The sequence below is a fragment of the Phyllostomus hastatus genome, unplaced genomic scaffold, assembly GCF_019186645.2.
Source record: "Phyllostomus hastatus isolate PE091 unplaced genomic scaffold, TTU_PhHast_1.1 phas_scaffold_317, whole genome shotgun sequence".
NCBI lineage: Eukaryota > Metazoa > Chordata > Mammalia > Chiroptera > Phyllostomidae > Phyllostomus > Phyllostomus hastatus.
This window is the reverse complement of record NW_025334023.1, coordinates 3,949,337-3,976,038: the sequence shown is the minus strand read 5'-3', so window position 1 is coordinate 3,976,038 and position 26,702 is coordinate 3,949,337. Positions and strand designations below refer to the sequence as shown.

Sequence of the window (26,702 nt, the reverse complement as noted above, 5' to 3'; positions counted from 1 at the left end):
TGTGGCAGGGAGTGGGGTGTGCAGCACGTGGGGTGTGGCGGGTCCTCCAAGGCAGAGTGGTGTGCCAGAAAACTCTTGGCACTCTGGCACCAGGCAGGCCGGGGTTCTCATCTTAGTTCACTTTCTTGTTGGTTTATTGTGACTGTGGGCAAGCAGCCTGGCTTCTCCTGCCTTCCGTCTCCCCATCGGGGAACGGAGACAAGCCCTCCCTGGGCTGGGGCAGGGGCATGCGGCATACGGCATGCCACACTCAGGGCAGCTGAGTGTGGCTGGAGGGGTCAGGCTGCTTCTCCACCCTGGGGTGCAGGGAAGTCAGGGACCCTCGGGGTCTGTCTTGGTTCGTGCTTCTTCCCCCAAACCAGGCTGCAGGTGGCTTCCAGGGTGGCCTTCCCAGGGAGGGCCTTATCTCCAGAGTGGGACAAAGGTCAGGATAAGCTGGTGTCAGGTGAGCTCAGGTGCCCCAGATCAAAGTGGCCCTGGTGCAGCCACCTTACATGCCCTCCTTAGAGCTGGGCAGCCATTGGCTACCTGAGGAAATCAGTCCGGGGCCCACATCTGCCCCTGCTCCCCAGGATGAGCCACACCGTCCTGAGCTCACGTGGCCGCAGGAGCCGATGGAGACCAGGTAGGGGGAGTGTGGGGCTAGGTGGGCCGGGCCCGTGTTGCCGGCCAGCACTCCAGGGCCCGTGGTGGCGTGCTGGAGGTGATGTGGGCGAGCCCCAGTGAGGCCCCCAGGCCACAGCATTTCGGGAGCAGCTAGGCAGGCCTAGAACACAGAACCCTTCCTTTTTTTTTTTTTTTTAGGACTTTGTTTATTTATTTATTTATTTTTAGAGGGAGGGGAAGGGCAGGAGAAAGAGAGAAACATCAATTCATTGCCTCTTGTGCTTGCCCCAACCAAGGACTGCACCCACAACTCAGGCATGTGCCCTGACTGGGGATCAAACTGGTGACCTTTCACTTTGGGGGACAATGCCCAACCAACTAAGCCACACCAGTCAGGGCCTGAACCCTTTCTTTATAGCTGGCCACCACTGGCCCCCCCCCACCACTTCCCACTCCCTGACGAAAATGCTCTGGCATCTCCAGCGCTCACCCCTGAGTGCCTGAGGAGAAGCTGTGAGCTGCCCGTGTGGCTGTGGTAGCACGTGGATCCTCAGGGGCCTGCCTAAGAAGGGAAGTGTGCGGGCTTCCAAGTCAGTCCTGGCTCTGAACCCAGCTCTGCCTCTTTTGAACGGAGCTGTGAAGACATTGGGCAAGTCACTCACCCTCTCTGAGCCTTGGTTGCTCATCTATAAAATGAGGGCAACAACACTTACCTTCTAGGTCTGTTTTGAAGCTAACATGATACAATTGGATGAGACAGCATCTTGTAATTTAGAGACTTCACAACCACCCTTATTCTGCTCCCTTTTTCTGTGCACTGTCCATTTTTAATACCACCTTAGGAAGTTCTTTCTTATGTCTAACTTAAATCTGTTATGCTGCAACCAGAACCTCCTTCCTCTTGTTGAAGGCTCTGCAGAGGCAGACAAAACCCTCTACACAAACGTGCCCCATCAGTACTGCCACGAGTGGGGTAGGGAATGGAGCAACTGGGAGCTGGCTTTCATCGTGGGGCCTGGGCGCCCAGCTGTCAATGGCCAGCGCCTCCCGACTAGCGTGGTGTTGGGGTGGGTGCCTCCTCTTGGCTTTTCACTGTTCTTCCTCTCTGTGCTTGATCCATGCTCCAAAGGGATGACTCTGGGGCAGTGGAGAGAGCCCTGGGCTGGAAGGCCTGGGTCCCAACATCCATTTGACCCCTATCATGCTGTGTGGACTGAAGCCAGTTAGCAACCTCTCTGGGCCCTGCAGCCTAGTCTCTCCAGTGAAGATGTGTGCAGTTCAGCTGGAAGATCTTTCTTCTACCTCTCCCTCACCTGGGCCTCAGCCCACCTGGGAAGCAGGCAGATTAGTGTCCTGCTGACTGGTAGGGGTAGGAGTTGGGGCCACCTCTCAGACCAGGGGTCTCACGGGCCCGCAGTGAGTTGGGATTTCTGGTGGGCTGAGTGCAAGCACCTTCCTCCTCAGACCAGGGGTTCTGGGAGCCTCAGTCTCCTCCTTCCCACCCAGCTGATCTCATCCTGCTCAAGGTCAGTCAAGTCCCTCCTCGAAATAGCTCCTTTCCCTGGTGATGTCTGCCTTAACTCCTCATCTTGTGGACGGGAAACCCAAGGGCCAGAGAGGTGAGACCTAAGGTCCCCCAGCCTGCCAGCGGGGGTCCCCACGGCCCTTGCGCCCACCCGTGCTGTCTGGATTCTCAGCAGGGGTGGAGCACCTCAGAGCCATGTGGTTACCAGTGAGGTGGTTTCTGGTCTGGGAGGGGCTCTGCGGGCTGGGAGGGGGCTCCCGACCAGCCAGGTCATTCTCCGTGGGAAGGAGTTGGCCAAGGAATGCAGGAGGTGGAGGGGTCAGGAACCCCAGAGCTCTGGGCCACAGCCAGTTCTGGATACCCCTGTGAACTTCAGTTCTGGTTTCATGGAGGAATCAAGACTCCTTTCTTGTTGGCTTTGGACACATAATAGTTTACCTTTTATAAAGTGCTTTGATATCTATGATGTCACTGAATCCTCACAGCAGCCGTCTGTGAGAGGCAGTGTGGGACTTGTTTGGGAGGCCAAGGAGAGGGTGAGCTCTGGAACCAGACAAACCCAGGGTTAAATTCTGACTCCTGCCAACTCTCTGCCCTCAGGCCAGTGAGTAACCAGCTGAGCTTCCGTTTGCTCACATGTGAAGGGGACAGTCATTCCCCACAATAGTTAGCAACAGCTGCCTTGCTGTCTGTGTGCACATGGTGAGGTAAGGTCTATAGCCGCTGATCCAGTGACTGGTATGACAGTGGTTTTTGTGGATTTTATTATCAGCCCATTTTACAGGTGGGAAGATGGAGGCTCAAAGAAGGAAGGTGACTTGCCCAAGGTCATGCAGTGATTTAACTTGGTTGTCCAAACTTTGTATGTGTGGCTTTTTTTCTAACACTTTGTTCTCTGTCCTCAAGTGACCCACTGACCTGACACCTCATTTATCCAGTCTGCAGCAGTGGTGCTGTCTGCAGCGGCCTTGCACCGCCCTCCCCACCTGGCAGTGCTTGCCTGGCACCCAGCAGGCACTTTCAAAGTGTTTGTCCTGTGCATGACTGTTGATAAGGTGGGTAAAATGTCTGAAGTGTTTTTCCAGGCAGCTAAGGCTAATGCCCCTAAGCCTTCCTTCTGCTCCCTATCTCCTTTAAAAACAGCCCTCTAATTGTTTTGGTTGGAAACCTTTGTGAAAGATCGACACCTCCTTTCTCTGCACAATGCTGACTCGGTCCGCCTGACAGGCGGTGCTGGGAGTGCTGAGACCACTCGGCTTCCGAACCCAGCCGCCCTGGACCCCTGCACCTGCTCGGCAGCAGTTTCTGCCTTTTTGGGTTTCTGGCTCTTACCCTGACCCTCAGTCTGCTGCCCAAAGACCTGCCTCCTGTAACCCAGCACCTCCTTCTTCTCCCTTCTTACTTGTGTGCATGAGTATGTGTGTGTCCTTTCTGATTTGCTGCCCCTATCAGTTGAGGGCTAAGAAATGGGACAGTTGAGCTTGTTAAAATTGGTTTATCCATTCATTCATACCTGTTCAGTCAGCCCTTGTTGATCCTGGGTCTTGCTAGGGATCCATCCGTCCACCCATCTATCCATCCATCCATGCATCCGTCTATCCATTCATCCATCCATCCATTCATATATCCATTCATCCATCCATCCATCCATCCATTCATATATCCATTCATCCATATATCCATCCATCCATCCATATATCCATCCATCCTGATCAAGGACCTCTGCAGTGGCTTGTGATCAATTAAGGCATGGCAGCACCCTCCTGCAGGGCAGGCCGGGAAATAAGGATGGACATAGCAAATTCCAGTACAGGACTTGCAGTTTGTTGCCTGCCTCTGCTCGCATCACCACCCCGGATCTTCACAACAGCCCTGAAAACAGCATTATCCCCGTTTTGCAGCTGATGAAAGCAGAGGTCAGCAGGATGAGGCCAGCAGTAAGCACAGGGCTGCGGTGGGAGCTCAGGTCTCCAGACTGGCCCGTTACCTGTTCCCTCTTCTGTGCTCCGTCTACAAGCTACATGATGCCCCATTCATCTTCTGCTCTTGTCACAAAGGATGGTTGGTGGCTTAGGTCAGACCTCTGCCTCTATAAAATGGTTAGTGCAAGGAAGTGCGGCTTGGCCGGTGCCAGCCACAAAGACCATGTCATGTCCATACCTTGTCCTGCAGTGGACACACCATTTAGTGTATGCCTCCCAACTGTGCTCTGAGGGGCCTCGGTCCCCCGGGATGGTGACAGTTCCCAGGACGCACGGGCATGCAGAGTCTGGAAATGCTCAGGCACATGAGTCACAACAGGACTCCTCGGGGCCCTGACTATGTCGACGTGAATTAGGGATCCCCGACAGGTGGTGCAGCGTGCAGCCGGCCTTCCCCACGCTGCCAAAACACGCAGCTGCATGGCCGTGGAGCACGTGGTCCGGGACTAATAGTTTACAGAAACACTTCGGGAAGTTAACAGACCCTCGTGTTAACATTTCGCACACAGAAGCCTCCCCCTGCAGCATGTTGCTCACCCAGGCCTGTCTGAGAGGATCACAGGGAGCGGAGCTCAGCCCCAGGACAGAACTGATGATAACGGTGGCATTCCAGGCAGCAGGGGAACGTGGAAGGTGGAGATATTTTTATTCTTTCACTAACGAATCTCAGGCATCTACTGAGTGCCAGGCGCAGAGCCAGTGTTCGGAAATGTCAGGACGAGTCTGACTAAGAACCTTCCATTCCATTCCCCCGTGCCCACCAAGGGTGTTTAAAGAATGACAAACACAGCCCTTAAAAGGAAGGAGTGATTGTTTAAATCGTTCTGGGTCTTCGTGGTGGGTGGCTGTGTGACACATTGCTCAGTCCAGCGCAGCTTTAGTCCCAGATCCTGAGGGGAGTGAGTGAGTGAGACCATTCCAGAAACAATCACCCTGGCAGAGGGCACAGATGTTGTAAGGGAGGTCAGTAGTGGGGGGAGGCTCAGGATGGGGGCGGGGAGGGAGACTTCCCCTGGGGTTAGCCTGAGCTGGGGGTGTGGAGGGGAGGGAAGGGAAACTTGAGTGAGGCTCACAAAGAGGACAGAGGTCAGCAGTGGAGGTTTGGAGCGTGAGTAGGCTCTGGCCAGGGCTGGAAGAGCAACAGCAGAACAAAGGGACAGAGGTGACAACAGGTGGGTTACATCCTTAGGATGCTGCAAGGAGCCTGGGGTGATGGGGACAGAGGGAGGGCAAGGGGATGTCTTTGAACATGAGCTGGGGAAGCTGGGTGGGGCAGATCGTTAGGGTCCGGACGCTGACTGAGTGGGTGCACACCTGACTGGAAGCGTCTCGGAGGCCAGACCGTGTCACATTCATCCCAATGTTCCCAGCACCTGGCTCATACTGGTAGGTTGGTGGACTGACTAGACTCTTCCACTGTGAGAACTTGGATAAGTCCTTTCCCTCTCTGGACCTTGAGTTCCTCAAGCTCACGGCTGAGCCAGGTCAGCTAGCACATCCCTTTCAGCTCTGAAGGGCTCTCAGGAGTTTGTGCATGTGTGCGGGGAAAGACCAGACTGTTCCCGCCACCCCTGCCGCCTGGCCCACTGGACAGCCCCAGTGGATGCTGTGGCGGGGGCAGCCCATTTGCTGGGTGGTGGTCAGACTGGCTCTACTTTCTTCTTTCAGCAGCTGGCCATCTGAGCTCAGGATGAAGTGCCTTGGTGCCCTTGTTATGGCTCTTCTAAGGCCCCAAGCTGTGATTTGGGGGAGAAGGCGGTGGGCCAGGCTGAGGTTGAGGACTGTGCATACAGCAGCCTGGTGCTGGGTATGAAGTTCTGGCTCTTCCTTCTCTGGGAAAATGGGTAGTTGCTTTACCTCTGAGCCTCAGTTTGCTATCTGTAAAATGGGAACAATAGCTTTTGTAAGATTGAGATAAAATTTTGAAGCATGTAGTAAACCGACTTACCCACATGCATGTGAAGAGTTCTTGTTGATAATTATATTTATTGGTCCAATTCCCATAACCCCCCAGGCCTAGGGCCACTAACCCTTTTCCCCAAAGTGCTTCCTGGTGGCTGCTTACTATTTTCTATGTGGCTTCTCCCGCTGGGTTCATTTTATCCAAGCCAAAGTGATAGGAGCCCATGAATTATGTACATGTTGCACATGCAGATCAGGCTGTGTGTCTGCTCTCCTGTGTCTGTGAGCATTTGAGTAGGAAGAGAATCAACCTGCTGGGTCCTGGGACCAGGCACCACCCCCTTTCCCAGCCGCACCCCAGAGGCCTGTAGAGTATTAAATGTGGCCTCTGGGGAAGTATGGGGGGCACGTGTCAGGAACTCCCCCCCTCCATCTTGTCTGTGTGCTCACAGGTAGGGCCCAACAGGGCTTGCCCTTGTGCAGGGGACTCTGTCCTGTGTCCCTCGTAGCTGGGAGTTGGGGGGACATTGGGCCTGAGGGGCAGAATGAGGCTGTCACCCTTCCATCTGCTCCACTTCCCAGTTGGTGCCAGGAGGTATTAGTCGGGGCGACTCAAGTTTCTGGTGTGGATGTGACTTTATTTCAGCAGGGCCTGGGGCACCTGCTCTGGGGGCCTGCAGCCTGTCATGCACACAGTGCTTGGTCAAAGCCGCCCTGCCCAGGGTGGGTGCAGGGGTCCAGGGCTGGGCTATGCCTAGCATCTTTTCCGACAGAGTTCTATGGGTCACTCTCAATGCCCTTGTTCCTGCGTGGCTCCCAGATGGTGTCCTAGACCCACCAGGGCTGGGGTTGGGTGCAGACAGCTGGGCTCGGCTGGTACCTGGAGGCAGTGCAGATGGATGTGCCCTCCGGGTCAGCGTGGAGGCGGAGGGCTGAGGGCAGGGAGCAGGCGGAGAGAAGGGTATGATGGAGGGTCAGTGTAAATTTAACCAGTCTGTTGAGAACTGGGCCCAGTGCATGTAAACATCAATTCTCCACCATCTTTAAAAGGCCTGCCATCCCTGGGCTCCTGTCCCAGCTCCACCCCATGCCTGTGCAACCTTGGATTTGTGACATGGCTACTCTGAGGCTCAGCCTAGGCCAACCTCACAAGGCTGGTGTGAGGTCAAGTCAAACTCCAGTGGGTGGGAACACCCAGTAGGGCACTGGACACATAGTTGGCTACCGATTTGCAGAGAGGATCTAATTCCAGCCCAGAGCAAAGAAAATGGGTTTTTAGATACTTGACCTGTGGTCTCTGTAAGCAGAAAAGAGGAAATTTCTTTTGAGCTCCTTGGTCAGTGCAGCTTAGATACGTTCTCAACCTATGACGCCAGCAGAGGATTCTCCAAATCCCTGGGGCGTGCGGGAGCTGGGCCCAGGCTGGGACCGTGCAGCCAGGCAGCCCAGGGTGCAAGTCCCAGCTCTGCAGAGTTGGCAGTGGCCTAGGGAAGGCCTGGCTCTCCCTGTACCTGTAAAAGGGAGGTAAAGGACACCAACTCACAACTCTGTGACATTCAGATGAGAAATTATCTATAACACTATTGGGGGGAAAAGCAACTGACACACAGTAGGTACTTGGGGGAGTCTGGGGGGCAGAAGGCCTGGGGTGCAGGCCAGTGGCTCAGGAAGCCAAGGCTGGGCTCCCCATGCAGGGGACAAGCAGGCTCTGTGAGGCCAGTTGAGTGGAGCCTCGTTTGCCTTCCTTAATGGGACAGCTGGCTAATTAGCCCCTGAGTGTTCCTGGCAAGTGCCCACTTGCACGTTCCTGACACGTGTCAAGGTCAGCCCTTGCCAGACCGTGTGGCACTCAGCTGGCCAGCATTGGGCATGAGTCTGTGACCCACTGTCCTATCTCCTGATTTTCGGCTTGTCCCTTGGATGACCCTGTGGAGCAGTCACTGTGCTGGGGGCTGAGGGAGCGGGAGATGGCCCTGCCCTGGGAGCCCTGGTTCCACGTGGGTGGAAAAGGGGGATCCAAAGAAGGGTCACTGGTGGGGACCTGGCCAGGGGATGGGGAACAGTCAGGGGTAACAGTTCTGTCTGGCTCTGCCACCAATTCCTGTGACCTTGAGCACCTGACCTTTCTCTGGGCCAGGAACTGCTGTTTTGCATCTAAAAGAGGTTTGGAAGTGGCGGTCCCAGGAAGCTGTGCCCTACAGCAAAGCAGCATGAAGAATGACCTCTGAAGCCAGCCAGGCCTGGGGTTCTCGCCCTGGCTCCTCCATCTCCCAGACTTGACCTTGGGCAGGTCAGCCAGCCTCTCTGGGCCTCTCTGACGACATATGCTGGCCCTGCTGTCACAGGACAAACACTGATAGGGGATGCCCTGCCCAGCTGTGTCTGGTGTTGGCCCTCGGGGCGACTTTGGCCTGTCTCCTCCTCCTTTCCCTGTTTCCTCTCCATGCCCAGAAGTTCCCAAGAACTCTTGCCTCAACAGATCCAGCTGGGTCGGGGTGCAGGGGAGGGCAGGGGCATGTTGCTGACCTCGTTGCTGAGTCTGCCTGCACTGTGTGTGCCGGGGGCCCCAGGGTCAGGACAGAGCCGGCCACCCTCTGCTTCTGAAGGGGAAGGAGAGGTGCACGCACTGGAGCTCAGCCTCAGGTCTTTGTCTGCATCTTGGAGTCTCAATCCTTTAGAACCATGGAATGTTTCTATTTCCAAACCTTGGAAGCATTGAATCATGGAACCTTAGAAAATTGGCCCTTTGGAATCAAGACTTTGGGAACCAGATCAGACTTGGAAGTCACCTTCGGGGGTCATCTGATCCAGTCCTCCACCCAGCGCAGGCCGCCTCCCTGAAGACCCCTTGGAAACCAGGGGCTCACTCCACAGCCTCCTGTGGGGACCTCGGGCTTCAGTCCGGTCACAGGGATGCCTGCCATCTTCTTGTGGCCGTGACTGACCACCAGGCCCCCACTGCTAGGGCTGGTAGCACCGACCGGCTGCAGGGAAGGAACCGGCCCCAGCTCAGCTAAGAATAGAAGGCTTTGTGTGATTTAAGTAGCAGCCTGATCGTATCAGGCCTCCCTGCCAGGCCCCAGGTAGCTTATTAAGCAAGATCTGGGGGCACTGTGGGTCCTTCGGGTTGAGAGCACTGCTAGGCTTCCCTGGACTGCTCTCTCATTCCCACGTGATGATGATTTTACTTTTTCCATCAAGTAAGGCGCATCGTTCCTCCCTCCTTCCCTCTGTGGCTGGCTAGGGATCATCACCAGCGTTCCTGGGGGAGTGTCTCTTCTGGGAAGAGTTCAGACAGACACAGCGGCCTCTGAGAGGAGCAAACAGATTGGTGGAGATGGCTTTGTCTTCGAGGAGAAAGCCCATGATGGCAGCCGCTCACTGAGCGCCTACTCTGTTCCAGACCCTGGGATCTGTGTTCCGCATCCTTGCCTCACCAGGACGCTGTGGGAGCTGCCAGTATTCCCACGACGAAGATGTGAACACTGAGACCCAGCTAGTACTTGGCAGAGCTGGTATTGGAACCAAGGACTGACCCACCTCATTCCTCGTGGGGACAACAATTCCTGACTCAGGGGAAGAGGTGAGAGTCGGGATTCTTGGAGAGAGCACTGGCTGTGGAGGACTTGGTCACTGCGTACACCATGCCTCACGTGAGAGTCCGCTCCACACTGGGCAGCCTGGAGCAGGAGAACAGGTCAGGCTGGGAGGAGGAATTATGATGCTTTCGCAGACATAGCAAGTACAGGAACCTGTTTGCTGAGTTGGAATGAAACCAAACCTCCTCAGTGAGGTGGGCAGAGACTGCTTGGGGCAGGGTCACAGGCCGCCGCTCCTGACTCCTGGTCCCCCTCTCTGCTGCCTCCCTCCTCCCTTCCACTCAGAGATTATTCCCAGTGTGGGAATGGAAAGGGGTTCTGGTTGTCCATAGGGGAGGCTGAGGTCCCAGAAGGACAGGGACCGACCCAAGCTCTCACGCTAAGTGAGTCTGGGAACCATAGTAGGTGTTCAAGGAACCCCTTCTTCCAGGCCCGTGCCTGTTCCCCTGCGGGGCACTGCTCTTGTGTGGGGGGTCTGGAGGGCCTGTGGTGGGCTGGCTTTGGGCCGGAGTCAGCCAGGTCCTGGGGGAAGCGGCAGGGGCCAAAGGCCGGGGCCTCTGTCTGCAGTGCCCCTGACTCACCTGGACCCGCCCAGATCCCGCCCAGCTCTAGTGCTCTCCGTGCAGTGATGCTGCTTGGACTCCGCTCCCCAGGGCCCCTGCTAATCTCTCTCCACCCCAAGAATGGGACTTTTAAAAAACTGGTGAAAAGCACACAAAGTATACCACCATAAACATTTTTGTGCGTACAGCTCAGTAGTGTTAACTATGTTCACGTTGTTTCACAAAAGTCCACAGAACTTTTTCACTTCTCAAAACTGAAACTCTAGCCCCGGCCGGGTGGCTCAGCTGGTTACGGTGCCGTCTCTGCAGGCCAAGGTCCCAGGCTCCTTCTCCCGTCAGCACTCATGCAGGAACCCACCAGTGAATGTGTAAATAAGTGAAACAACAAACTGATGTTTCTTTCTTTCTCTCCCTCTAAAAAATCAATTAAAAAAAAAGAGAAACTCTATACCCATTAAACAGCAATTCCTCCACCCCCCGCCACCCCCTGGCAACCACCACTCTACTCTCTGTGTCTGTGAATTTGACCGCTTCAGATGCCTCGTACATGGAGATTCACGCAGTATTTGTCCTCTTGCAACTGGCTTATTTCACTCAGCACAATGTCCTCCAGGCTCACCCGTGTCGGCTCCGTGGTTGTAGCATGTGACAAGATTTCCTTCTTTTTATGGTTGAACAATATTCCATTGAGTTTAATGGAAAAAAAAATACCATCAAAAATCTTCCAAAAGATATTCCATTGTGTGCATATGCCAGATTTTGTTTATCCATTTCTTTGTTGTTGGGCATTCGGGTCGCCTCTACTGCTTGCTGTTGTGAAAGGGGCAGAGGCTTGGACGTTGAACAGGCCTGGGCTGCAGCCCTGGCTTCTGGTTTCACTTGAGCTGTGAGTCTGGGTCCCTCGTCACTCGCTACTGTGCATAATGGGGTTGCTGGCAAGGATTGGAAATTGTGCATTTAAAAGCGCCTGGTGCATAGCAAGCTCCCAGGGAGTGGTAGGTAGGATTTATTCCCATTGTCCACTTTCCTTCTAGGGACAGATCCCTTTGGGGGGTTGTAGGACTGTGGATTATTGGACCCCTATCCCGAAGGCCAGCTCAGCATCTGGTGAGTCTTCGAACAGTGGAGCTGAAGAGCACACAGACCTGGAGAGGGGCAGGGACTTGCCCACATTCACACAGACACTGGCTGTGCCAGGATTAACCCAGACCTCCAGCCTTCCTGCCCAGGGCCCTCCCTGGTGCAGTCCCCAGGACCCACAGGTCTAGTCCTTAGCAGGGACTGGCTCCCCAGGGGCTGTGTCTAATCCTGCAGCACGTGGAGTTGCGGGAGGCAGGGAACAGGGAGGTGAGCCTCTGAGGCTCATCTCTGATGAACAGAGGCAGGTGGTATCTGCCAGGCACCTCTGATCCTCACCCTCTCCCGTGGCTGTGGACAGTGGGGCTGCCCCAGTGATGGGGACCTCAGGTCAAGCTCATATGCATTGTGCAGCCTTGTCTGAGTTCCCTGCACTGCCCCTGGGAGGTCGTTCTCAACTCAAGCCCATTCAGTTTTCATTTGCTTATTCCTTCCCTCGGTCATTTATTCTGAACCACTCCCTGAGGCCTGCTGTGGGCCTGGAGGCCAGGGATACCTCAAAGGCAGTTAGTAAGGCATCCTAGTGAATAGTGTGGATTCTGGGACAACATTGCCTGGGTTCGAATCCTGGCCCTGATAGTTACTAGCTCTGTGACCTTGGGCAAGTTGCTTGGCCTCTCTGGGCCTCAGATTCTTCTCTAAATTGGGGATAATGAGGTTCCAGTTACTATCGTTACATAACAAATCACCCTGAAACTTAGTGTTTTTCTGTAAGAACAATCACTTTATTATCTGGAGTTTCTACAGAAAAGGAATTTAAGCTGGGCTCGGCTGAGTGGTTCTGGCTCAGGGCGTCCTGCGTGGAAACAGTCGGATGGATGGATGGTAGCTGGAGTGGCAGGGAGCCGGCGGCTGATTGGGTCCCTCGTGCTCTCTGTGCAGTCCCGGGGCCTCGCTGCTCTCTGTGGGCCGCCTAGGCTTCCCCACAGTACGGCTCCTCAGAGCAGTCAACCGCATGCACAGTGGCTGGGGCTCCAGCAGGCATGCTCCAGGGAATGAGGCGGAGGCTGCGTCACCAGATGATGGCCTGGCCTTGGAAGTCTCGTGGTGTTACTTCAGCCGTTCGTCCCCAACCCCAGATTCCAGTGGAGGGAACACGGACCCTACCTGTGCATGAGAAGAGTGTCAGAGCTACATTATAAGAAGAGCCAGAGGGAAGGGAAATGTGTTTTGAAATACAGTCTGCCCCTGTTGTTAGAATTAGATGAGTCAAAGCATGGGAACCGTCTAGAACAGGCATCAAATGTAAGTGGTAGTTGTATATGTGGTCAAAAGTCACAGTGATTTTGAAGTCACTGGCTCCTGCTACAGAAGCCAGTTCACTGAACCACAGCATTCCCACTGGGTGTTGCAGGATCTGTAGGAGTTCACCAAGCAGAGACAAGTGGGAAGGCATCTCTTGCAGAGTGAACTTGCTATGTCGGGGCTCAGGGTTATTCAGTAGAAGTCCTGGGGCAGGGACTCTCCAGGGGGCTGTTGTTTCCCTGGGGGGAGCAGGGGTAGGCCAGGAAGGTGATTGAGGCCAAGATGAGAAAAGCTTTCTGCATAGGAGGTTTGATCCCCTAGGTCCCAGGGAGTCCTTAGCTATTTCTTAGGCAGCTGTGTGAAGGACTGGAGTGCCCTAATGGGGAGCCAAGAGGGATCAGCAGGACTTGGGGAGGTATTGGACTTAGGGGGGGATAGGGAGTGGACTTGGGGGGAACAGGCAGAGGTTAGGAGTCAAGGGGCTGAAACTCAGGTGTTTAACTCAGGTGTTTGCCTCAAGTGTTTGCATCAGCTTTGCATGTGCTATGCATACCCACCCTGGCTTGCTTTCCCTCCACTGCTTCTCGTGTTGGGTACTTTGTGACTTTTCTCCGCTCAGACCAGCTCTCGTGCGGGGGAAGGTAGAAGGGTCAGAGGGTGACTGCCTTGGAAGACTGGGCCTGGAGGAGCCTGGCAGCCAGCTCTGGGTCACCAGGCAGGGCCTTGTTCTCTGCTCCCAGCCCTGCCTGTGCAGAACAGCTCCTGTACCCCGAACGGTCTCCCTTCCCAACACCCGTCCCTACTCTGCAGTCTTGCAGGGTCTATACAGAACAGATCCTGAGGGTTGTGATATCCAGGTCCCTTCATATCACAGGTGGGGACACTGAGGCTCAGTGACTTGCTCCAAATCCCACGATAAAGGAGCCAGCCTCAGCACTCGGAGCTGCCTCCAAGTCAGGTGCAAACGGGTGGGTGCTGTGGAGGGGCAGGGCGCCTATGTCAGAGCTTCCACCCACACTCCACCTGAAGCCTCCTCCCAGCTACCCTTAGAAGCCAGTGGTCCCTCCACAGGGGGGTGTGGCTGGGAACATGATTTCAAGGAAAGGAAAGAAGGGCTTAACGGTCCTGGGAATCTCGCCTTGTCTCTCCGGGCCATGGTTCCTCATCCGTAAAAGGGGTGTGAGAACACAGAGCCCAGCAGGGCTGTCCCGAGGATTGGATGAACTGGCCAGTGCTGCGTTTTATCTCCCTGGTGCCTGGGAAAGGGAAGTGCCAAGGGTCACTGGGAAGGGACATTTGAACCGTGATTTGGAGGCAAGTCAGGCCTAGGGCTGGGAAAAGGGAGGAACCTCAATCCTAAAAGCTCTGAGCTGTGACTGGGCGGATACAGCCCTCCTCTCTCATGTGAGAAGGGGCCCAAGGGGAAAGATCAAGGTGGAATTCAGCCAGGATCCCCTTTGGGGGCAGCCTCCTGTCCTAGCACTGGGAGGGAGGGCGGGCATGATGAGGGAGGACTTCCTGGAGGGAGAGTTTGTGGAAACTGAGAGGGAAGGAAGGACTGAAGAAGGGCCTGTCCTGGGGGGCAGGACCGCTGTTCCCTTTCCCTTTCCCCCTGCCCTGCAGCCTTGAGCTCGGGCCAAGCCAATCTTAACTCCTGGAGCCCATGGCACCCAGGGAGGCTGGTGCCCTGGGGGAGGCAGTGGCCCCACGTCCGTGCCACTTTCAGGATGCTGCGCTCCTATGCGCCCGTCTGCACACCTGCGTGTCCCTTCTGAGCCCATATGCCTGTGCCCTGTGCCCCTATGTCTGTGTTTACCTGGGTCTGTCTGTGAACCTGTGCTCTGCGTACTTGTGCATGTGTGCCTATGTGCATTTGTGTGTGTGCATGAGCACACGTGGTGGGGGGCCCTTGGTTCCCTCCAGGCCCCATTGAGCTCCTTGTCAATGATAGGCTGGAGCATCTCTAAAAGGGAACTGAGCTTTCCTGTGGTTCAAGCCCTGAGCAGGGGAAGAGCAAAGAGACTACCCTTGCCCCGGAGGGTGCGGGGCTGCTGGCTGAGGGGAGATGCAGACCTCACCAATGAAGCACATTCAGCAGAAACACAGCTTCTCAGATTTGGGAACCCCCCTGGAGGCCTCTCTGCACCAAGCTCAGGCTGGGTGCGGGGGCCTGAGTCAGATCCGACGCCACCCCTCCCCTTCTGGGGACAGCCTGGGCCGAGGGATGTGCTGCTGGACACCCGCACGGCCGGTGACCCACGGGCTGTGCAGGGCACACAGAAACAGGACCAGGCATGCCCAAGTTTGACAGGAGGGCTAAGGAAGGCTTCCCACAGGAGTCTTGAGGGATGTTTGGTGGGAGATGCAGGGAAGGGGCTGGAGAACAGAGTGGGGCTTGGTGCTGGCTAGAATTTGGGGAGGTGGGGAGGGTGACTCCCATCTTCCAGGCCTGGAAGCCTGGGAGAATGGAGGTGGCTTGAGGTGGGGGGAGGGGGAGGAGCAGGTTTAGGGTGATGTGGTGGATTCCCATTTGGTCCCTGTGGGCATGAGGTACCTGTGGGATGTCCGGAGGTTCACTGGGTGCACAGGCCTTGAGCAGAGACAGGGGTGATGAATGATACCATCCAAGGAGAGTGGGAAGGGCGAGGGTGGGAACGGGACTTAGGATAAAGAGCAGCAGCAGGGGGCCTGGGCGGAGAGAGGGGCCCTTAGGTGGTGGGAGAGGGGCAGGGGAGTCAGAGCAGCGGGTGGCCTGGACGCCAGGGCAGGGAGGTGAGGTCTGCAGTGTCGGGGAGGACCGAGAACTGTTCGGGGAGCTCACTCCCTGGAGGTCACGAGTGAGCTCGGTGGGAACGGAGGACGGTTGGTTGTGCAGTGGTGGGAGGGAGGAGTGGGGGCAAGAGTGTAGACAACTGTTTGAGAACTTGGGGTGAGAAGGAAGGAAAGAAAGGGAGAGCTGGCAGGGGGTGGAGGGGGACAAACTGGCTGAGGCCCGGGCCTATCAGAGCCGCTTGGAGAAGAGAGAGGAGATACGGGAGGCAGGAGGGGTGGGGAGGTCTCACCCATACACACCTGTGTAGGCCTCTGCATCAAGGGAGGGCTCCCGGAGGAGGCGGCTCTTCCTGGAGGTCTGGCTGTGGAAGGCAGGGGCGGAGGTGGTGGCACTGAGGCACTCCATCCTGCCCTGAGCTCTGACAGGCTCCAGGGCCCCCCTGTGGAGACTGTTGACCTAGGAGGCAGCAGCCACTCAAAGTCAGAACATCCTCATCAATACGCCAGGTTTCAGGGCAGTGATGGAAGCTCAGGGCTGGGCGGGTTTGGCCCACGGTGGTTCTATGCCTCCGATGCTCACAGAAGTGGCTCCGCAAAGCTTCCAACAAGAAAGGCCTGGGAATGTCAGCGCATGGATTGGCCTGCTTCCAAAGAGGCCATGCCCAGTTCCATCCCCGGGCTCAGCTCCCAGTCACCGGGAAGTTCTTCCTCTGGGTCTACCTAAGTCTTCCCTGCTGTGTGTTCCCTTCTGGTGAACTTGTTCCACCCAGCTCTGTGGGGCCAAGCCAATCAGCCGGCCCCTTTGAGTGGTGGCCAGTGTTTTTACAACTTGTTTTCATGAAGTTGGTTTGAAGTCTCCCTGCATTCCCAGAACGTCAGGCCCGCCCTGGTTCACAGGACTGACCAAAACAGGGTCGGAGCCAACAGAGGAATCCGAACACTTAGTCATCCCCCTCGGCTCATCCACCAGTTCTCCGGCTTTTCTTCCAATTAAAAAAAGAGAGAAAGCGAGCAGGCTCAAATGGCCAGGAGCGAACAGCGTCCGGGGACGTAAACAGGCCCCAGTGGTGCCGGTGGTGGACAGGGGTCAGGCTTCGCACCGGGCTGACCTCAGTTCGAACCTTGCCACGAGGGAGCTCGGGCAGCTGTCTCCGAGCCTCCCTTTCCTCGTCCCTGACGTGGGAACATGAATGGCACCGACCCCGGAGGTTGGGTGATACAGAAGCAGGCCCAGAGACCAGGATTTATGTCAGAATGATTCACATGAGAAGTTTTCCAGGAAAGAAAAAAACTGCTAAGGAAATAGGAAAATGAACCAGAAAGAGGAGAAGCAAGAGTGTGACTTCAAGCCAAGCCCCTCGAGGGGAACTTGGCTCAGCCCCCAGAGCTCTGCAGACACGGAGCTGGAGCTGGATGCCAGGGGCAAGGGTGCAGGACAGCTTAGCCCCCCACCCACCAGGTCACTGGTAAAGGGGGCCCTGGGGGATTGTTGGGCCTCAGGCAAGGAGACTCTAAGGGCCTGAAGGCAGCCCACTCACGCACCTCCGCAGGCACTAGCTGTGGACAGGACCACGCAAGCCAGTGAGCCCCAGAATGGTAAACAGGTCCCGAGAGACATGGGTGCGGCATGACAGAGGCCTCTCCTGCAGAGGAGTGTGCAGATTCTACGTGATAAAGTGTATACGCTACGGGTTATACAAAACCTGGCACAGAGGAAGCACCAGTATTCACAGCTCTTCTCACCTATTAGGAAGAGGAGTGCAGAATGAGGGTCCCAGGATTGTGTGGTCAGCAAGAGGCATGGCCTCTGAGAGCTTCCCTGTGACCCCATTGCTGCCCCTACCCTGGCTACTCAGTGTCTCTCAGCTTCTAGAGACAGAAGCCCACAGAGCTCCCCAGCCGGCAGACTGGGCCCCAGCTCCCAGGTTCTTCCTATGACGGCTGCGGGCAGCCTACCCCACCCTGCCAGGGCTGGTCTGGTGCCTGCCACAGTCCCTCCAGAGACGCCTGCCTTTGCGCCACCCCCACTTTGGCATGCACAGCCCAGCGTGGGTTGGTGAAGAGCCGGGGACGGCACAGGGCCCAAGGGCAGAGGTTGAGTCAGGGCCACGGAAGCCCTGAGTGCTGTGGAGGGAATTGAGGCCCCTGGGGCCCAGCCCCAGCTCAACTGAATTGGGCTTTTCTTTCCTTCCCAGCCCAGCCCACCCCGCTGCGTTGCTGAGGCTTTTTACACAGAAGGTGCTCAGGGATCATTTGTGGAACTCGAGTCCCTCTGTGTGCCCCAGGAATGAACAAATGGAAGTTGAGCTTCCAGGACTCTGACCACTTGAACTGGTGATGTCAGCCTGGGTTGGCCCCGGTGGAATTTGACCCAACCCCTCTCCTGCCTCCCCACACCCCGTGATATCACAAGGAATGTCACTCATAATCCGGCCTCCCCACTCAGGCCTCTGAGTGTTTAGCTCTACAGAGCCTGACAGGCCTGGGTTCTAGTCCAGACTGCATCACGTGCTGCTTAACCTTGGCCACCTTACCTTCCCTCTCTGAGGCTGCATGCCCCGTGTTTCTAACCAAAGCTCTTTGTGCTCTCCCCTAAATCAGATGATTTCAACACGGCGTTAACTCCTGTATATAACCTCGTAGTGGCCAGGACGAAGAGAACCAGGCACCTGTGTGGTCAGTCTCTGGTGTTCAGTCATTAGCTCATCTGGCAACCATTTATGAAGCACCAACAATGTAGGGGGCTCTTTGCTCAGGTGGGCAGGGTCCTGCTTCTCCAGGCCTAATATCTACTCCACAGTAAGGCTGTGCCTTATCCTGTAGCCTGGGGAACCCGCAGACCCCAGGCGGAAGGGTGGACATATGGTGGTGGCCCCCAAGCAGGCCAGGTGTGGCTGGCCAGGGTGGTGGGTGAGGGGGAACAAGTCGGCTTGCTCCCAGGTGTTTGTTGCTGCCTGTGGTGCATCCCTGTAGAGTTGGGCTGGAAGATGGCTTCGATCCGCCAGCAAGTCCCTCTCTCGTCCCTCCCCCTGCCTCTACCGTTCACAGGTGCCAGCCAGCATCTGTGCACCACGAAGACCGTAGGCTTCTTCAGCAGAAGCTCTCTCTGTCCACCGGGGCACCAGGGCCTCTCCTGGCACACAAGTGAGCTTAGGAAATGTGTATCGGTGACTGGGTTTATGTCAACTGGATTGGTTTGGGAGTCAGAGTATGAATCCTGGCCCTGCCACTTGCTTACCTGTGCCCCGAGAGCCTCTGTTTTGCTGTCTGTAGAATGTGTTGCAATGGGAGGCTAAGAGGAGTGAGTGAGAGAACAGACCGAGTCTTGGCCCTGTACGGGGCTGTGGCCAGCCCTCTCTAAACTGTGGACAGTGTTGTCGCAGATGGACTGCATGCACCCGGTTGAGCAGGAAACACAGGAGGGACGGAGTTAGGCCCCAATCACACGGATCAGCACTTGGCAGTTTACAAAGCCCTGTCATGTCCTGATACCGGGTTCTTCTAGCCATTCCGTGAGGCAGTCGGGGTTGGCTGCAGAATTCCCATCTAGCAAATAAGGACTCCGAGCCTACAGAGGAGGCTGGCCTGCCTTCCAGTGCCCAGATCTCCTGGCTCTCTGCCTCCTGCTCTCTCTTTAATGCCCCTGCCCCCTGCAGGACCTAGCTTCTGCCTCCAGAAACTCTTTGTGAAAGATGCTAGGAAGGAAGGGTGGTGGGCAGGGATGTGGAGACTTGTCAGCCCAGATGGCAGGGGGCTGAGGGTGCATTCAGGGCTTTAGCCGGAAGCCGGTCGCTGTGACCAGTAGGCCCAGAGTAAGGGGGGACACGGGTCGCTTACTTACTGCCTGAGGGCCGGGGGTGGCCAGCCTGGTGGCCCTTCACAGAGGGTGCTGGAGTACAAGGGCCTTGAAGGAGCACCCCGTCTGTGAGAGACACCGGTCAAGTCATGGTAACTGCCCTTGCAGGCATGTGGGTCACTCTGGACATAAGGCCCCATCTAAGCAGCAAAAGGACAGACATTCCATGTGTAGAGCACTTTCTAACAGGCAGACTCCGGGGAGGGCAGGGCTGGCCGGAAGCTGGGCTGGTGCTCAGCAGGGCAAAAGGCCCAGCACAGGTGGCCAGGGACCCACGAAAGTCGCAGCCAGCAGGCAGGCCTGGCCCAAAATTTGCAGGGCCTGGGACAAAAATACAAATAGAGGCCCCTATATATTTGTCATATAGTTGAAACTTTAAAATAAAACAGTTTGATTTTCACACCTTAGCAAATATACCTTGATAATGTAAATTGAAATACACATGTAAAGTTATGGTTTTATATGACTGAAAGTGACAAAAATATCAAGGAAGACTGAATTTAATTATTATTACACATCTGGGTGTTTTGATGATGGGCTGGTAATGTTCAGAGGAGTAATAGGACTTATAGTTCATATTTATTTCATAAAATATACTTTATTGTCTTCATTTTAGCAAGATCACTATGATTATATTGTTATAATCAAGATTTTCACATCATTTGAAAATTTTGTATTGATGGTAATAATCTAAAGGATCAAAAAATAAAATGCAATTGTATTTAAAGAGTATGAAATTTGGATGTATTTACATCAAAAATGTAAATCAAAGTAAATGTAAAGAAAGGAAAATTTATATTTTCAAAAATTATTTTTCTTGAAAATATGATAGAAATTAAAACTATACACATCACAATGTACACAGATCAGATTTAAAATAAAATTATTTAAATAGAGATCAGATATGCAGAGTTTTGAAGGGTTTATAAAATGAAACTATGGACAGTTCCGGTGTTGAAGGTTCATCTAGTGGCCAATGGGAAGAATTTGTGTCACATTTCATGCGGTGCCGACCTGAGCAATGTGAGTTGTTAAAGACAGTCGTCCCCCTTATCCACAGGGGCACATTCCGAGACCCCCGAGTGGGGGTGCCTGACACCAGAGAGAGCTCCAAACCCCACACAACCAACTGCGAGCGACTCGAGGGTCAGGGGCACCGACCCCGTGCAAACACAAGTCCGAGCATGACTGGAGTCTACCTTCTGCACACGCAGGCTCCCTCCTGCAGATGGAGATATGGCTGGCCCTTGAACAACATAGATTTGAACTGTGTGGGTCCACTTATACTTACATGATTTTTTTTCAAAACCGAGGTTCCAGGGTCACCATGTTTACTGTGTGTTTTCTTATACATACATACCTGTGATGGAGTTTAATTTATAAATTAAGCACAGTGAGAGATTGATAATAATAGCTAATAATGAAATAGAACAATTATAACAATATATTGTACTAAAAGTTATGTGAATGTGGTCTGTCTCTCGGCAAACGAGCACAAAGCATAATTTTTTTTCCTTTTTTTATTAAGTTGAGAACTTTCACCTTTTCACTTAAAGGAAGCCCTTCTGGCTTCTCTTTGGCACATCCGAATTCCCAGCATCATTGCTCTGGAACTGAGGCCATTAGTAAGTAAGGTAAGGGCTACTGTGACACGAGCACTGTGATACTGTACTAGTCGGTTGATAACTAGATGGCTACCAGGTGATTGAGGCGAGGGGGCGTACACAGTGTGAACAAAGTGTGCGTGGTCAAAGGGATGATTGATGTTCAGGGCCGGATGGAGCGGGATGGTGTGAGATTTCACCATACTACTCAGAATGGAGTGCAATTTAAAACTTAAGAATTGTTTACCTCCAGAATTTTTTATTTAATAATTGTGGACCACGGTTGACCACAGGGAACTGAAACACCACAGAAGGTGAAACCACAGCTAAGGAGGGACTGCCGTGCCGTAAGGTGCCTCTCGGCTGCCGTGGGAGTTCGCTGTGAGCGACCACACTGGCTCATGAGCGCGTTTAGAACCGCAGATGAAGGTGGGGAAAGCTCTCCCCCCAACCACTAATCAGTCAGTCAGTCAGTCAGTCAGTCAGTCAGTGAGTCAAGGGTGCTCAGCATGACTGGGAAATGGAAAACGGTAAGACCTCAATGCTGTTCACAGGTTCTTGGAAACCGCCACTTTAAGTGAAATGAAATATTAAAGCCACTTTTACCACAGGCCAGTTGAGATAAACAAGGGTTAAGTTCCTATGGCATATTTCTGGCCACAGAAACATCACCCAAACTTGCCAATAGGGACCCAAAACACTTCTAGTATTAAACATTGAAATAAATGTAAGCCATACATACATTTGAGAAAGATGACTAAAAACAAGTAAAATAATGCATTTTCAACCCACTTAATTCCAGTTTAGGGTCAAGGATGGCCTGAGCCCGTCCTGGCAGCCAGTGCTCAAATCTAGACATCGCCTTCACTCATACTTTTCATTCATACATGCATTTGCTCATTTATTTAAAACCCATGTTCACTTCCTCCAGTTTTCCCTTTCATTGTGCAATGCCAGGCCATGATAGTCCTGTAGTGCAGCCCCATGATCCCACAAATGCAGGGACTGGGGCTCAGAGAAGGGTACTGATGCGCCTGAGATCACACAGCAGAGAAGCCCCCGGTGAGGTTTCATGTGCGGAGACTGGGTGCCAAGTCTGAGTTCCAGGTAGAGTCTGAATGGGTGTTGTCACATCCCATTCGGCTTCCCTCCATCATGCTCAGCCGCCCAGACCCCCTGCCCCGGGGCCCTGGGGAGATCCTCCAGGGGGTTTCTGCTCCAAGGGCCACTTCCTCCTTGAGGCTGAACACTTCCTTCAAGTGACTCATAGGCTCCCACTGGCCCTGCATTGGGAAGCCGAGGTGGGGGTGGAGGCAGACCCAGGCTGTGCCACCCTCTGCTTGAGACCCCAACGGGGTGACCCTGAGGCTGAGCAGTGCCACAGACTGGAGGTAGGACGTGGAGCTGGAAGGACGATGCTGGACTGTCCTCCTCACGCAGCCCGGTGGGCAGGACTCTGACAGAGCTGGGAACTCGGCCCACGTGGCGCGGGGGCAGCCTCCCTGCCCAGGCACTCCACACTCAGCTTCCAGGTGGGGGCTGGCGGCAGAGCTGGGACGCCTCAGGGCGAATTGGTGACACTCTCTTCCTTGCAGGACAGTGAAGGGTGACAGTACACCAGGCCAGGAGTCAGGGACTTGGATTTCTGACACCAGCTTTTGGTGACCTGTCAGTCCTCCGCCCCTCTCCACGCTTCAGTACCCGTGTCTGTCTAATGGAGGGGGTGGGGGTGTTTGCTGGCTGTGACATTTTGTGGCAGCCTGTATCGCAGGATTTTCAGTAAGAGAACTGGGTGTGAATTCTGGCTTTGCCATCTGTGCTGCCTGTGTCCACCTCTCAGAGGCTCCATTTAACGTTTTGTAATAGTAATCACTTTAGTCATTTTACTACCCTCATATCACATGGGGTAGGTATTATTATTACTTTATACATAAGGGGATTTTTTTATTGTTGTTCAAGTACATTTGTCTCCATTTTCACCCCACCACGCCCCCTGCCCCACCCATCCCTGACTCCCACTCTCAAACCCACCCCCTTTGGCTTTGTCCATGTGTCCTTCATACATGTTCCTCCATGCCCCCCCCATGACCCCTATTATCCCTCTCCCTCCTCCTCTCTAGTCACTGTCAGTTTGTTCTTTATTTCAGTGTCTCTGGTTATATTTTGCTTGCTTGTTTGTTTTGTTGATTAGGTTCCACTAATAGGTGAGATCATAGGGTATTTCTATTTCATCATTTGGCTTGTTTCACTTAGCATAAAGCTCTCCAGTTCCATCCATGCTGTCACAAAGGGTAGGAGCTCCTTCTTTCTGCTGCATAGAATTCCATTGTGTAAATGTACCATAGTTTTTTGATCCATTCATTTACTGATGGGTACCTAGGTTGCTTCCAGCACTTGGCTATTGTAAATTGTGCTGCTATGAACATTGGGGTGCATAGGTTCTTTTGGATTGGTGTTTCAGTGTCCTTGGGATATAATCCTAGCAGTGGAATTGCTGGGTCAAAAGGCAGTTCCATTTTTAGTTTTCTGAGGAAATTCCATACTCTTTTCCACAGTGACCGCACCAGTCTGCATTCCCACCAACAGTACACTAGGGTTCCCTTTTCTCCTCATCCTCCCCAGCACTTGTTTGTTGATTTGTTTATGATGGCCATTCTGACTGGTGTGAAGTGGTATCTCACTGTGGTTTTAATTTGCATCTCGCTGATGGCTAATGATGTTGAGCATCTTTTCATATGTCTCTGGGCCCTCTGTATGTCCTCCTTGGAGAAGTGTCTGTTCGAGTCCTTTGCCCATTTTTTAATTGGGTTGTTTGTCTTCCTGGAGTGGAGTCGTGTGAGTTCTTTATATATACATAAGGAGACTGAGGCACAGAGAGGATCAGTAACTAGACTAAGGCCACACAGTAACAGCCAAGATTCTAACTTACACAGTCTGACCCCCGCACCCATGCTGTTAACAACGATGGTCTTGCTACTCAAAGTGTGGTCCCTGGACCAGCAGCATCAGCCTCACTCAGGAGCTTGTCAAAAATGTGGAGTCTGACACCCCAGCCTTGACCTACTGCACCCGACACATTCGAACAAGATCTCCAGGTGGTTCGTTTGCACATTAAAGTCTGAGAAGCCCTGCTGTGTTGAGTATATTCCCTCTGTTGCCTAGGTCTTAGGGTCACTGTGGGAGATGAAGGAAATAAGTATGTTTTGTAAACTGTAGAGTACAGTACATTAAGTTACCGAACAGTACATTCAGGGAATCGTGAGAAACCTGGGGGGCGGAGGTGGAGAGAGGCAGGGCTGGGAGTGCCACAGGAATCTGTCAGTAGCTGGATGTCATTTCCAAACTGTCTCTGAACCCGGCTCAGCCCCCTTCCCATCCAGGGGCGAGTCTTGCCTGGGTATTTCTTGCCGGTGTGTGGCTCTGGGGCCTAACTGGATTGAAGAGAATTCTCATGCTGGGCACAGTCCTGAGCCACCACCTCCCTGGAGCCTGCAAAACACCAGGAAACCTGGGTCCCAGCCCTTGCCCTGCCTCTGACACTCTGGGTGACCTAGGCAGGCTCCTGGCCCTGCCAGCCTGTGTCCCCTAAAGGGCAGTGTGGCAGCATCCTCCACAGCCTGCAGTCTGACCCGAAACCCCCTTCCCTTTTCTCCTCTCCCCATGGCCCATCTCTCTTCGCAGTTCCTGGGCAGAAGGGCTGTCCAGCGGGCTGCAAGAGCTGGTGATGGGGGAGGTGGTGCATGAGTCAGAAGTAAGCCACATAATTGCGGTGCCCCAGATCCCGCCTCCAGCCCACCAGCCCTTCCTCTGTGGCTGCTTTAGAACAGCTGCTTTGGCAGCTACCTCTAGAGAAGCAGGTCCCTGAGCAGCACAGAAGAACCTCTGCTCCCCACCCCAGCAGCTGGGCAAAGCCCTGGGTTTCATCCTAGGGTGGCTGGGTCTTGGATCATGTTTCTGTGGGTCCTGGGGTCTGGGATAGGGGAGGAGGAATAGTTCAGGAGGCAGGTTGTACTTGGTTTTGGGTTGAGGCTGGTCTGTGGTTAGCATGTGTGGAGGAAGGATTGTGTGTGTGGGGTCCACAAGTGGATCATGTGTGTCCCTTCGGTTCCCCCAGCTCGGTGACTTCTCCAGGGCAGGGACTAGATGTGAGCCATCCCTGAGCTCCACACTCAGCACGAGGTGGGCGCAGGGTAGGAGCTCCCTGGGGGTCAGGGGGAAAGGGAGAAGGCAGGGTAACTGCTGAGTGATCTGACTGGGTTTGTCCTCTTGTCCCAACAGCTCTCCCGGTGAAGTGACATCACCAAGTCCCTGACAGGACACCTCTGGGAGCCCAGCTCACAGCCACTGGTGCCTTCTTCCAGGTAAAGAAAAAAAAAAAGAAGCAGGCAGGGACAAAGGAGTTAGAGGCAAGCTACACAGAGCAACCTATTGGGTTTGAAAATGTCTACCTCTCGCACGAGGACTGCACCCTGCATTTTACAGAAAACGGCAGGGCAAAAGGGGGTTATTGTCCTACTTTACGGCAAGAAAAACCTGAAGCACGGAGCAGAGCTGTCTCTTGCTTACTCCAGTGCACCTGTACTTACCTAAGCCCCTTATGTGTATTAGCCCATTTAATCCTCACAGCAGCCCATGAGATTGGCACTATTATTGTCCCCACCTTATAAACAAGGAGACTGAGGTAGAGAGGCGTGAAGGAATTTGCTCAGTTAGTGAGTGACAGAACTGGGTTTCAAACCCGGGCAGGCTGGCTCTCGGCACACATTCCCAACCCCCGCGGTCTTCTGCTTCTCTGGAGCCTCGTACTAAAATAAGCTACCTTGCCCTCCAATTTGGGTGGGCTTCATGGGCTCTCATTTCAGCGGAGATTTGTGTTTTGAAGAATGATGCTTCAGCCAAAGGAATCAATAGCAGCTAATGGAGTTGGAGGCCTTGAACGATGGAATTGGCATGAACCTGGAGAGCGTGCTGGCCACCAACTCCTGGAACTTTCTTCCTCAGCGTCTGAGCGAGGCCTGTTTTCTTGGTTACCAAAGGGAAACCTGGAAATTGGAAAGAGAGGTAGAAAAGTTTGGGCCCCGGGTTCTCAGACTTGCCTGGAAGTAGAGGGTTGCTTCTGTCCTGCCTTGAGGAAGACAGATGTAAATGACAGCGAGAAAGTCAGTGTGCTGAATCCGAGGTCATCCTACACCAGACCAGGAGCAGAAGTGTGCAAGCAGATAGCGGAGGTTTCAGAAAAAACTATGGGAGCCCTGGCCATGTAGCTTAGTTGGTTAGCACATCCTCCTGATATGGCAAGTTCGCAGGTTCGATACCTAGTCAGGGCACATACAGGATTCAACCAGTGAGTGCATGGATAAGTGGCCAAGTTGATATTCCTCTCTCTTTCCCTCCCTCCCTTCTTTTCTCACTAATCAATCAATTTTTTAAATAACTTAAAAAAATAAAAATTGTGGGAGAAAATGTTTAATTGAGACTTATTTCAGTAACTTCATTTTTCGGTAAATAGGGAAAGGCTTCATTACTGCTCAGAGGCAGAGTCGGGACCAGGCTCAGAATAGCTCACAGTTGTGTGGTTTAAGAAGAGGCTCTGATCGGCTCCTTTCCTTCCTTTGCACATTTAGCCAGCTTCTCTGACTGGCAAATAAATGGGTGCCTCCTTGGCGCTGGCACAGTGCAGGGACACAGGTCCCCAGCACGGTGACCTCTCTAGCAGGGAAGGGGCCTGGAGTATCTCGTGTCCCTATCTCCCAGTGCGGGGCCACAGACACTGTGGCTCTTCAAAAACACTTGGCTGAGGGGATCAGAAGTCTCCGTCTGGAGAAGCTTTCAGCCCTGTGGGCAAGCCAGCCGCGGAAGCAGATAATTACTGTGAGCAGAGGCCTGTGATCATGTCTCGAGAGCTCTGCCA

At 53.9% G+C, this 26,702-nt stretch overlaps 1 protein-coding gene across 7 annotated transcripts in view; it reads left to right on the top strand.

The window, feature by feature from the left end:
* GDPD5 (glycerophosphodiester phosphodiesterase domain containing 5) overlaps positions 1 to 26,702 on the top strand; it is an 86,901-nt gene that overhangs the window by 10,359 nt on the left and 49,840 nt on the right. For 2 of the 7 annotated variants that reach the window (XM_045817909.1, XM_045817915.1), the window contains exon 2: positions 25,070 to 25,152. The gene's annotated coding sequence lies outside the window, so the exon portion shown is untranslated. The other 5 variants (XM_045817911.1, XM_045817913.1, XM_045817910.1 and 2 more) reach the window with 5 other exon arrangements.